We start from the raw sequence: 13,134 nt of genomic DNA on the forward strand, positions 1-13,134 counted from the left end.
CTTCCTGCCCTGTGGAGGGTTATTGTAATTTTATTAACATAAATAGGGAATTTATTTTCTCACTAATAAACTACTACTGGACACATTACATTGCTCCTTTAACTCAACTTTTCTCCTTAGTATTTATTAGTAAATAGTCATCTCTGACACTTTCATAATTATTTTCTTTGAACCCAATTATTTCCTTGCACCATTTTTTTCTCAAGCTTATGGAGTTGTAACTACTAGAATTTTGCTTCTTAACTTTGGATCGAGCTGTGCAGTAATAATTCCAAAAGAATTGGACATGAACCTTTATATATTTTTATACCCATTGTTATTTCAATCAGAGAATATACACGATACATCATAGTATGTAAATATGTAACTTTTTTCAATTTTTTCACTTAAAATGGCTAAATTTTGATGATACAAAAAATTAAAAATAAGCTCCCATACATTTAGATTCTGTCTTTATTCTCATTTTAGTATGATTTGAGAAACTCCTAAATCTTACTTCTCAATGCAGCTCTTTGCTGGGTCATTCTATTCTCTGGCTGTCGCAACTCTTCCCCTGGCTGACAGTTGCGAAGGGATGAGGAAGATGTAAAATGTGTCACTTTCTATTTACCCACTGTGATAAATGCATGTTTTATTCATCTGTACCTCATTTCTTCTGTGAAGCGGCTTAGGAAGGTACGATGAAGAAAATAGAACATGATAATACTGTTGATAAAGACATTTTATTTATTCTTATAGGAATAGAATGGCATTTTCCAAAAATCAATTAACTAACAGTAATATGCTATTTTGCAATAGTTATAAAATTATCTTATTTGAACATCAGGGCATAAAATAAGCTAGAAAAATAACATTATTCAGAACCACCAAATGGTGGTTATCATTTTATACAGTTTTTATGTAATCATTGGATCAAAAGTTGGGAGAATATTAAGAGGGTCATATATGATATTTTTATACAGAGGATTTTTAAATAAAATGTGAATATTATACAACTTTAATGGAAAAAAAAAGGGGATATACTCATTAAGCCAGAGCTTCAATAAGGACAAACCTGATGTAAAAATATATACTTCAATTTATTATTGCCATTGAAAAGCAATGGAAGTATTATATCTATTAAGGAAAGGATGAAAAAAGTTGAGTAACTAAATGGACTGAACACTGGACCACATGATTTATATAACTTATTTAGTATTCATAAGTCATTATGAAATAGATATTATCATCTTCATTTTATGCATAAAGAAAATGAGATTAAATATGTTTCCCCAGGGCACACATCTAATAACCAGAGACCTTTATATTTAAAACTGTGTGTATCTCACTATGGGATCCATTTAATGTTCACCATGTGAAAAATGTAAAATCAGGGGAAAACACAGATGTCAATGATTTACATTTTATCAAATATAGAAGTGCTAAATACACATTTAATGATTCCATGAATTATTTTATATTTTTATTCAGCCAATATTAATTGAACACACATGATGAGATCATTTTTAGGAGCAAGGGATGTATCTGATGACAAAATCTTAGTGCTGCGGGGTGTGGAACATTACACGGTCCATGGCTAGTCCATGCTGGAGCTGGAAGCCATCAGAAAGTGTGGGATCCCACCGAGCTCAGATTAAAAGACACCCATTTGCTGACTTAAATTTTAAATTTGCCAACTTAGCATGAATTAAACAACAAAACCTTTTATTTACACCAGCTTTGATATTTAACAAGTGTTCTCAGACATTTGCATTATTTGTTAGAGAAAGGGCAGCCTGATCCATTTTAGTGATCACACTCGAGGACAGTATTGCAAATTGTGGATCAACACATGAAAAGTACTTAAGGAAAAACCGGAGGAGATGGAGATGAGAGAACTTGTGTTGTGGGTGAATAAATTATGGGTCCTCAAATCCCACTCTCCAGGATGGTATCACATACTTGTGGTCTTGCTGTGCTTCTTGTTGGTCAGAATGTCCATCCTTATCACTGGATTTGGGGCTTTGTAATGTGACTTGTTTTGGCCAACAGCATATTCGTGGATATGACTTTAGTAGAAGCTTGAAAAAGATGCATATAGGTTTCACCCCTTATGTACTGATGACTTACCAGCAGACCACTGCCCACAGAATCAGTGGCTCAGTATGGTTTTTTTAGGAATCTACATGGTTGAAGCGCAGATAAAGTAGGACTTTCCAGGGGCCATTTACTTTTTAGATGCACAATGAAATAAGACATTCTTAAATACCCACAAGGAAAAATGCCAAAGGAACTAACTCCTGTGCTGATTAGCATGTGATGATCAACAGATTTTTAATGCACGTGTCAGGGACTAGTGAAAAGGATAAGACCCAAACCACACAGGGCTTAGAATCCAAGTTTAAATACCATTAAGGTTCCAAGGATCACCCCGTATGGATCTGTCTGAAATAATTTATTAGGGCTCCTCAATGCTCTCACTTAGCTTTTATATTTGTTACAATTAATATTTCAGAGTGTAAATCCGTGGCACAACCAAAATCTTGAATTCTGGGATAGGGAATTTGGTAAAGCAGCCAATTTTTGACAAAATAGCATGTCATTCTTCTTCCCCTCTGTTCCGAGTAGATGCTGCCCGTTCCCAAGCTCATTTTGTAATGCGCTCATTTTCTGCAAAACAGTACATCCTGGAAAAGTACTGGGGACTCCAGCTTCTTTTCCTGTCTCTGCCTTCGCATTCTTAACCTAGAGCCATAGATTTAATTGTGACTTTTTGAAACTAATTCCCACATCTCTACTTTCATTTTTTTTTTCCTGCCTTTTCTTTCCTTAGTTCCTCCATGCCTGAAACATTTCCTCTCAAATTATCTCCCTTAATGATATGACAGTGTTATGATAGTGTCGATACGGCACTTTAACCCGCATACACATGCTGAAGTGTTATACTTAGTATGCTGGTTTCATGGGACAGCGCTAGCTTATAGCCACTTTCCCTGTATAACTGTTAATAGCGCCCCTGTCTGGTCTCAATATCTTCTCCATGTAGATAATAAATTACATGATCCCCAAGTTAAAACGCAAAGTAGTGACATTGCTCTCAGCCAAGTGTGAAACACTCCTTGACAAACTAACTGTTACCAACAGCCACCTAACACTCCTCATTTAATGTGCTCTACAACTGAGATTACTAATAATTTATTTAAAGAGACAATCATGAGATTTAATGAAAAGCTAATATTTTTGGATTATAGAAGGAAAAAAAAACAGTTGCTCAAACTAGAACAAGCAGGGTGCTTCTAAGAATAACTGTTGTGTGTCACCCCAATAATATCATGTTGGGGAGCAGGGAAGGGCTCTTCGATCTGGAGAGAAATGACTGCAGCTAGGCTTGTTTATTCCCGTCTCTGACAGTGTTTACGTGTGTGCCCCTTCTCCCACCCAGCATCTCTCTTACTCTCCCTCTCTACCCCCCAAAATGATAGAAACGCAGGCATTTCGAGAAGGAACATGCCCAGGAAATAATGGAGACCAAGCACATCAGATGTTTACTGTACAAAGGGTGTTTACTGTATAGGCAGGCTATCAGCAAACCTCCGAAGGATCATTGTTCAAATTGAAACTAGAAAATGTGCCCGATGAAGGACTCTTCCCATGAAAGATGAGCTCTGTGAAGTTCACATATTAGTGCAGACTACATACCTGCAACACGAATGTACTCTACATCTCATCCAATTGATGCTTTAAAAATAATGCGATAAGTATGTTTTTACATCTGTAGACATCCAAAGTCTTTTCACACCAATTAAGATGAAACATTGTTTTATGAGCTGTACAAAGTTGAGATGCACCATTCCTTTCATGAGTTTAAAAGAAATTAATTGATATTGATTTTATTGTTTTGCATTTATCAGTTATTAAACCCTGTTCATCATGTTCAAGAAAACTTTATACTCATCAATTGAATTGAACAGTTTTATTGAAAATGTCATCGTCTCTATAGTCAGTATTCAGAAACACGATTGTAATGCATTAAACAAAACATAAAATATATAAAACACATAAAACAATAAAAACAAAACATATAAAATGTTTTATTCTTATTGTATAAAGAATACACGTTTTCTCCTTTCTGAAAACCATAAAAGTAAGTGAAAACCAAGCAGAAATATCTTGAAAAGGGAAAAACAATTCTGCAATGCAAGCATATGCCAATTTCTCCCCTTCTGAATTTAATTTTGTGAACTCTTAGGATTATATTTTCTCAATGTGACTTTAGGTGCTTGTGAAGGGCCAATAACAATGGTATAATATATTGTAAGCCACTGAATCTGGGACTCTAATCTGATTATGCCGTCTACAGATCTTTAAAAGTGAGTATGGAAGACATCCAAATCTAATAAAATCTAATTTGAGCAAGAAATTACTGAGTTTTCCAAATCCATTAAGAAACCTAATGGTCACGTGTTGTGTGCACTAAGGCAAGCTGAGTAATCTAATGCTGCTTTTCGAATGAGCTAGGTTAGTGCTACCTTCAAAGATCTCTAGATAGTAATTAAGAAAGCCACAGTAACAAGCACCATTGCATTAAAAGAGTTACTAAATCTCTGATCTTCAGTCTGAAAAGGGACCAGTGCAAACTAGCAGAGGGCTGCCCTCAGAGATGAAGTCAAGATCAAGAGCAGGAGCACGGAGCAGGGGGGTGGCCTGTGCACTCGGCACAAGCCCGTAAGGGAGTGCAAAAGGGAAAGACATGCAAAATTTCCATAATGACACAAAAAGTACACTATTAAGTTAGGCTTCCTTGAGAAAGTTTTTTTAATTTTGTTTTGTTTTCATCTTTCTTACTGTATTTTTCCATTCATCTATTGTCTCTAATAACAGAATGACTTTGCCACTGCAGTAAAGAAAACTTATGTGCCTTTGGGAGGCTTCGATAGATAATAATGCACAGTAACGATTCTCCCAATGTAACCTCATTTTTATCTGAGTCTCAATGCAGCAAAAGATATTATAAAAAAAAATAATAATAATAATCTCGCACTGTGCCTGACATACTCATTGGCAGGGCAACACCAAAAATGCCTGCAGATTTTTCCATATCCCATTCAATGAATTTTTCCATCTCTCTTTCAATGAGTCATTCAGAAACACGTTAAGCACCATTACAACGGAGCTGCAGCGGGCACTGGAGAAACACACGGTCCCTTGACACCAGCAGTTTTAGTTTACTGGGTGATACAAAATATTAACATCACACAAAAGCTAATATTATAGGAGCTACGCTTAGAAAAGTACTATTTTGAAGCCTCTTTCATAAGCATCTAATCAAAGCTTCAGTCTTTAGAAAAATGCCCAGAAAGAAAGTGTCATTCAAGCTGAGACAGGAAGCGTGACTCAGAGTTGGCGGATAAATAAGTGGGAGTGTTAGGAAAGGGTGTCGCACATGGAGAAGAAACCTGTACAAAAGTTATATAAAAAATGAAAAGAGATCTTAATTGTTATTAGCACCAAAAAGAAATAATGATTACGTGACATGATAGAGGTGTCAGCTAATGCTACAGTGGTGATTATACTGTGATATGTAAGTGTATCAGATCAACACTTCATATACCTTAAACTTACACAATGCTGTATGTCGATTATATCTCAACAACAACAAAAGAGTTGATTACAGCTGGAGATTAGACATGAATTGGGAAGTGAGTATGGCGAAAAGATGAGGGTTGAGAGGGAAGAACAGCGGGTCAAGGAGTCTATCACTTACCTATCAGCTAAAAGAAAACCGTTGAAAAATATTAAGTAGGACTGAGACATAAACGCATTTAGACATAAAAATAATGACTTGGCCTACAATCTGCAATGGGGTCATTTTTTTTCTTAGAGATGGAAAAATAGAAGTGGAGATACTATTAAAACAGACTGTCACAGTACGAGGTAATGGTGCAGTTACCATAAGCAGAATAAACGAAAGTCAATAGCTCAGAAGGAGGAAACCACTTGATTTTTTTCTCGCCATATATCCAGGCTTGCTCTTGTCATCTTTCCTCTACCCTGGAGGCTGCCTGGGTTGAATCCCACATTCCCAGGCATTTGAAGGTGCTAAAGAACAGTTATCATTTTAACATGAAAAAGTTCATTCTAATATCAAAGTATCAGTCTTATCCAAATAAATACTTCTTCGCTCTCCTCTCTTGTCTTGTCCAGTAAAATCCACAGTAGAGGAAACTGGAGCAGTCATATTGTTCCCCCAAGTTTTGGATAAATAAAGGAAGGAATGATAAGGCATCAAAATAGTCCTACTTGACTCGTGTTGGTAGAATCTGGAATTGGTGCAACCAGTGTCTCTGAAATATATATATAGCAGACTTTCTATTATACTTGTCTACACAACATACAAAAAGGTAGTACTCGGGGCCTTTTTCAATAGCGACAGGTGAAAAATATTTTTAAAGACAAAGGAATTTTAAACACACGATCTATGCATTACATAGATATTTGCGTTTATTTTTTAAATAATTAATAAATAATTATTATATCCTTTAGCAAAACTTAATGCAACAGTCTTTAACTCAAAATGAGAATTCTGTGAATCTAAAAATATTGTCTTAAAGCTATGATTATATTAAACACACATTTAATATGAGCGAATTGAAGATTTTTTTAAAATATGGGATTTACATAGCATAACTAAATGATGTAAGAGGCATATCTAATCCAGAGATAACATGTGGAATTGAAATGCCTGTTCATGACCTTTAGCAGCTGTATGAATTTCGGCAAGTTAATTAACCACTCAGCAGTTCAGATTTTTCATCTACACTTGAGGATAATAATGACAAATACAAAGGACTGTTGGGAGAATTCTAGGTAGTTTGAATTCTAGCGCATCAATACACGTGTAGGCTTTAGTGAGTCCTTGGACAATGCATTAAAATTACCTGGAATTATTGTGAAAAACACCGATCCTATTTTGACCTCCCGATGAAACACAGAGCTATGGCTCCCCGTTCTCCCCGTCCCTTTATCTCTATGGCCCCCCTCCCCAGTCCTTGTAGGAAAATAATCCTGTTGGTTTAAGACACCCAGTCTATGGGAAGACGATAGCTCAGACCGAAGAGAACATAGCGATTTCAGACGAAGCAGATTTCAGAACGAGGAAATTCATCAGGCAAAAGAGGGGCATTGCATAATGAGAAAGGGGTCAGTTCTCCAAGAAGACACAACAGGTGTGAACAGGTCCACGTCCAGCCACAACACACAGAAGAATCTGACAGCAAAGCCGATAGGGCTACAAGGAGAACAAGGTTCGTCCGGGGGGCGGGGCTTTCTTAGCTGTATTTTCTAAATCATATACAAATTCTTTGTTAATAAGTGGCAAACAATATATACTATGAAGTTGGAAGAATTTTTTCCCTAGAAATAGTGATTTTTTTTTCTCAAATACAGCATTTTTCAATGTCAAGCTCCTTAAGTAATACAAATTAGGAAGCAAGAAGCAGGAAAAATTATAATGCATGAATTACTCCCCAAATGGTTTATTTTATGCTACTGAAAGTACATCAGATCATTTCTCTGATAAGAGGTTATTTTGAAATTAGTTCATGACATTGCTAGAAATAATTCTTTGTTAGCTTCAGGGCAAGGGCTTTCAAGAAATATTTATATATATATTATATATAAATATTCAGAAGACTAACAGTAATGTGTTACTATTTTTTAAAATATCCAACATTATACCAGGATCCTAATCTGCAAAATATTATAAGAGATACAGAAAATTTTAAGTTACGCCTTTTATTCTTTCTATATTGTTTTAATTATACTTTATATTCATGTATGTTCATACATATTTAAAAATTCAATTTTTAGAGAAAATAATTTCTTCCCCTGACTTTCTTCATTATCCTCTCCTTCCCCTCAAACATTAAAAAATTAAAAACCAAAATAAAACAAAAACAAGTATTTTTTCTGCTAGTGTTTTGGAGCCTACTCTCTTTTCTGTTGCTTGGTCTGACCTGCCAGGAACACCTCTTACCGTCTCATGCTATAAAAGGGCAAGTATTCCTCCTTTTTTCTTGTTTCAAGGGAATATGAGTGACAATTTGACAAAGAAAATCATTCCAACATGATATCGTTGGTCTACCACACCCACATGCTCTCTTGCCACTTGTAACTTATTGTAAACATTTTTGTGTGATGTCGTGATGGCAAGAAATCATGTCGACTGGCATGCTTTTAAGGCGTTTTATTTTGTACGGGGTAAGTCAAATAAGTCACACATTTCTTTCCCTCCTGCCCACATTCCATCTGTCTTTCCTTTTCTTCCCCGTGAATTACTTTCAGTGCATTTGCAAGTTTGTCAAATCTCAATTCTTAGAACTATTGCTTTCATGTACGTTCTTACAAACAGCCCCAGAACTATGCCCCATTTCCAGAATTCATCATGTCAGTCAGCAATGTTCTCAGGTAGACCGTGTCCTGCACATCACTTCCTAATTCTCTATCTCTGTACACTGACAAAGCATACAAAGAAATGTGGGCCAGAGTCACTTTTACTGAAGTTTTCCCTACAGAGTCACAGACATGCAAATGGTATTTCCAGGGTTGACTCGTCTGCTCACTTATTTTCTGTGGTAACTGGCACTCGTAATAAATGCGGGTTCCATCTTTTTTCCTCCTGGTCTAAACCAGACCCATATCCCTTAGTTTGACAATCCTAGGGAAATTTTTTTTTTTCCTTTTTTACTCTTCACATGTCAGAAGATACCCGATAAGCCTTTCTTACATCATATGCTCAACCCTGAACCAGATCCTATTTTAAACAAAGAAGTCCTAGCATTGAGCTTGAAGAAAATTAAGTCAATTTAAAAGTAAAATTTTACTAACTCTTCTCATCAGAATATAATTTTATGCATCTATTTTATTTATATAATTACTCAAATGCTATATGTTCAATTATAGATGAACAAAAGAAGAGATAAATTATCTGCGTTTTCACATTGTCCAATTAGGAGTCTATTAATTATACCTTATTTCCTTTGCTTCTAAAGAAACTGCAGTTCAGTCACGACCCACTTTTCACTCTATTTTTAATTGACAGTGTGAATTTCTTTCAATTAAATTGCAGTCACAAAGCACCTGAGGTAGAAGTCTAAATAATCTGTGTTAACCCGATTATAGACGCTTATAATCATTTGGTGGCGACTTTCATTATTTTCATTATTTCTGATCATGAAAAAGTGAGCAGAGGGCCTTGCTGATACCCTGGAAGATGGAGACGTGTTCGCCCATCTCCACGCATTTTCTCTTGCCATCTCCCGAAAGAGATGGACACTGCTGACGTGGCAAGTCTGTAGATCAAAGCGATGGAAGTGAAAGCATACTTACTCGAAAGTCAAATACATCAAGGGAGCAAAGTTTACGGATAGAAAAATCATAATACTAATGTCTAGTAAACATGAGAAGACATTTTCAGCTATACTACTATGAAAATGGGTGTTTCCAATAGTGAGACTTTAAAAAAAAAAAAAGATCTAGAGTAATGACGAGGCAATATCAATACCTCGCTCATGGCTTGTGGAAAGGTATATTCCCTCTGTATCCATGGGGGATTGTTTCCAGGATCCTTCAGGGGTACCAAAGTCCAAGGATGCTCAGGTCCCTTACATGAAATGCTGTGGTATTTGCGTATAACCTACACACATCCTCCCTTATGCTTTAAGTCACCCCCTAGATTACCTGTAATGCCTCATATAATGCGAGTACTATGTAAATAGTTGCTTTACTACACTGTTTAGGGAATGAGGACAAGAAAAAGAGTCTGTCCGTGCTGAGTACAGACGCAGCCATCACAGGCCTGACTACATGATGCACGTCAGCAGCAACAGAACCTTTTCTCCCTCGTATTTTTGATCCATGGGTGGTTGAATCTGCAGATGTGGAACTCGTGGGTATGGAGGGCTGACTATAGACTCTTCTGATAGCAAGTCTGAAATATATACCAACATTTAAAACTATTCATATGCTTTTGCTCAATGTTTTATTTCTTAAAAATTTAACATGAAGATTACGTATATGCAAATATCCCTGAATAAGACTGTTTATTTCACGGTTGGATGTATATGGTTCTAGCAAGGTCATGAACTAACTTCAAAATAACCTATGCATATATACATATACCCTCAAAGGGAGAAAATAGATGACATACTAGAGATAGAATTGAATGAAAATGCATCCATAGGATAGGACAGTATGGGGCTATTTAAAATAGACTTCCTGAGATTAGTTACAGGGGAAACTATCATGGTTAAATTTAATCACCATCTTCAGGTTATAAACCTCAACTTAAGATCTCAATTAAATTAATACATTTGTGTTTACATTTTAGACGGAGGGAAATGGTAGGAAATATATATACATTGTAACAGTGGCTATCTCTAAACAATGGGCTTCTGGATGCTTTAAAAACATTTTTTTCTTTATAAATTCATACATTATAAAGTATTTTAAAACTAAGAACCTCACATTAGACTGCTAAAGACTATCACGTGCCTCTACCTATAGGCACGTGACAGATGCAGGGCTTTCTGAACATCTTGATGTTTCTGTTCCAATTAATGAGAACCGTCCACCAACTTTAGGCTCGATTAGCTTTTTAGTTTTTCTTCAGGATTTGTTTCATAAGGTTTTTTAGAATATGCATATAAAAATAATATTATGTGCCTTTAAAAGAATCACAAGAAAGCACTGTAGTACTGTAATGAAATAGTCCTGATGATTGGGTAGATGAGAATTAAAATCCTCTGCCTAACCTCCAGTACCTTACTGAAACTGAATTTCAGAGACAGGTGCTTCATATTTAAGATAATACCAGACACCTCATCTCTTACACTATTTATAAGATCTAGAAAAATATCTGGTAAAAATATATATCTGTATACATATATACGTAGTATATAGTACATATTATATACATAGTATACAGTATATACCATAGTATATACTATATGTACTATATAGAGTACATGTATATACATAGTATATAGTACAATAATAGCATGTATATATATATATATGCTAGCTAGTATTTTGTTTCTATTATAATTATCTTGATAAAACTTTAGCATTTGTTTTTCAAACTGTAGTGCTCCAATGCTATATATTCGAACTAGCAAATTAATTTGAAAATAAATGCATATGAATGAAATAATGTAAATTGTAGTAGTCACTTTAGTATTCTTGATATCCAGGACAACTTCAGGGTATTTAAGCAGATAAGTGGCTATTTTAAACTATTTACAAAACAGTAGTCCAGGGTTTCAGACACAGTGGCATGTGTAAGTTACAAATAGAATGGGATGTTTTATAACTGCATTTCTAGTCTTCACAAAATGATTATTGATTGAATTTCATGCCTTCAAGGGTATTATGTGTGCTTTGTTTTAGAATGAACATATGGTATACATTTATGTATCGTTGATATCATGACTCTATTCAAGTTACGGAAATATCAAAAACAACTGCCACTCTTACAAAATAAAGTTAAAGCCTAGTAAATAGTTAATACTAAAGCTGTCTTTAAATTATGATAGATACAATATAATAACAGTTTAACAAGGCATGTATTTCTCTCTTTGATCCATATGGACAAACTTTTATTTAGTATTAACATTTTTGTTTTCGAGCGTTATTCTGTTTTTAAAGATCTTACCCATTAAGGACAATATTGTTAGAAGAAGATTTCTGTTGCTGTTTTGACAATACTATATGTTAGAAAACAATGATTTTAGATTAAAGGTGGTATAGCAAACTTTTCTTCAACATTTTTTCTCTTTAAAACAAATGAACAAAATACGAACAAACAAGGGGAGGGAGAAGAAGACAGACTGAGAAACACACCTTCCTCCTGAATCATGTCAGGAACCACAGTGATAAATAGTGTAAAGACTGAACCAAGGCTATAGGAGGGCAGAAGAAAACGCCTGTGTCAGCAGATCCTGAGCAAAGTCAGCAGGAACGGGAACTCAGCAGCCAACATTAACCAAGCTGTTCTCCATGAAAAGAAGCAAAACATGTATGGCTTTTTCGATATGATGGTTAAGAATGAGATTCAAGATTTAAAGAAGAAGATGAATAAGTGAGAAAGCAGATAAAAGGGAGAGAAGGAAAGAGAGGAAGGATCGGAGGGAGGGAGGCCAGAAGGAATCCCCAAATCAATAGCAAACAAACATGCTTTTAGGATCCAAATTATTGTGACTAAGTAAGCGTAATTTACATTTTCTAAATACATATTCCTTCATGAAGAGCGTCGTGACTATGCGTGGAAGATCAGCAGAACACTGCATTTAAGAAGCAGAAATCATAGGAAATGGCATTGTTCTCATGGATGGGGTGATCTTTTTCCATTCTATTTTTCTTTTAGTCCTGAATTGCATGCGTTGGGCTCTTAGAATGTTGAAGGGTGAGCAAATGATTTAGATCATCTTTTTTTCTTCCTTATTGTCTAGAGTAATTTTTTCTTCCTTATTGTCTAGAGATATTGTCTAGAGTAATTTTTTTTCTTGTTGGCGTCATCAACTCTCCTTTAAAAATCAAAATCACTACGGCCATGCCATCCTGAACAAGCCTATCCCATCTGATCTCGGAAGCTAAGCAGGATCAGGCCTGGTTAGTAGTTGGATGGGAGACCACCTAGGAAGACCAGGTGCTGTAGGCGTAAAAACTAAAAAAATATAAAAAATAAGAGATTGTAAGCTGATAAGGTCCCTGCAATCTGTGAGGTCAACCAAGGGTTGCCTCACCTAAAAAACAAACAAATAAATAAAAATAAAAATAAAATTAATCATAAATTCATCTTTCTAGATGAGACCTATCTCCTCCATTTCTAAAACAATAAGCAAGGATAAATCGAAAACACATCTATATGATATAGCCTAAGTATTAGCCATGTTACAATTAAGAGCTCTTAAAAATTGATAACTAATAAATAACTCATTTGAAAATGGAAGGCATTATGACCTATCAATGTACATGGAAAGCTGAAACGATTTTCAGTCAAATGAAGAGCTGATTTAAAACTTTAATAACACTCAGTATTAGAGAGGGTTAGAAAACAAAGAGAAATTCATATCTTGTAAATGAGATAATAAATTAATA

General features: G+C 35.2%; 1 pseudogene; it reads left to right on the forward strand.

Annotated features, from left to right (window-relative positions):
* Positions 1-12,576: 12,576 nt before the first annotated feature.
* Positions 12,577-12,694, forward strand: LOC120619377 (uncharacterized; annotated as a pseudogene).
* The last annotated feature ends 440 nt before the right edge of the window (positions 12,695-13,134 follow it).

Source organism: Pteropus medius, unplaced genomic scaffold (assembly GCF_902729225.1).
Source record: "Pteropus medius unplaced genomic scaffold, Ma_sr-lr_union100, whole genome shotgun sequence".
Classification (NCBI taxonomy): Eukaryota; Metazoa; Chordata; class Mammalia; order Chiroptera; family Pteropodidae; genus Pteropus; species Pteropus medius.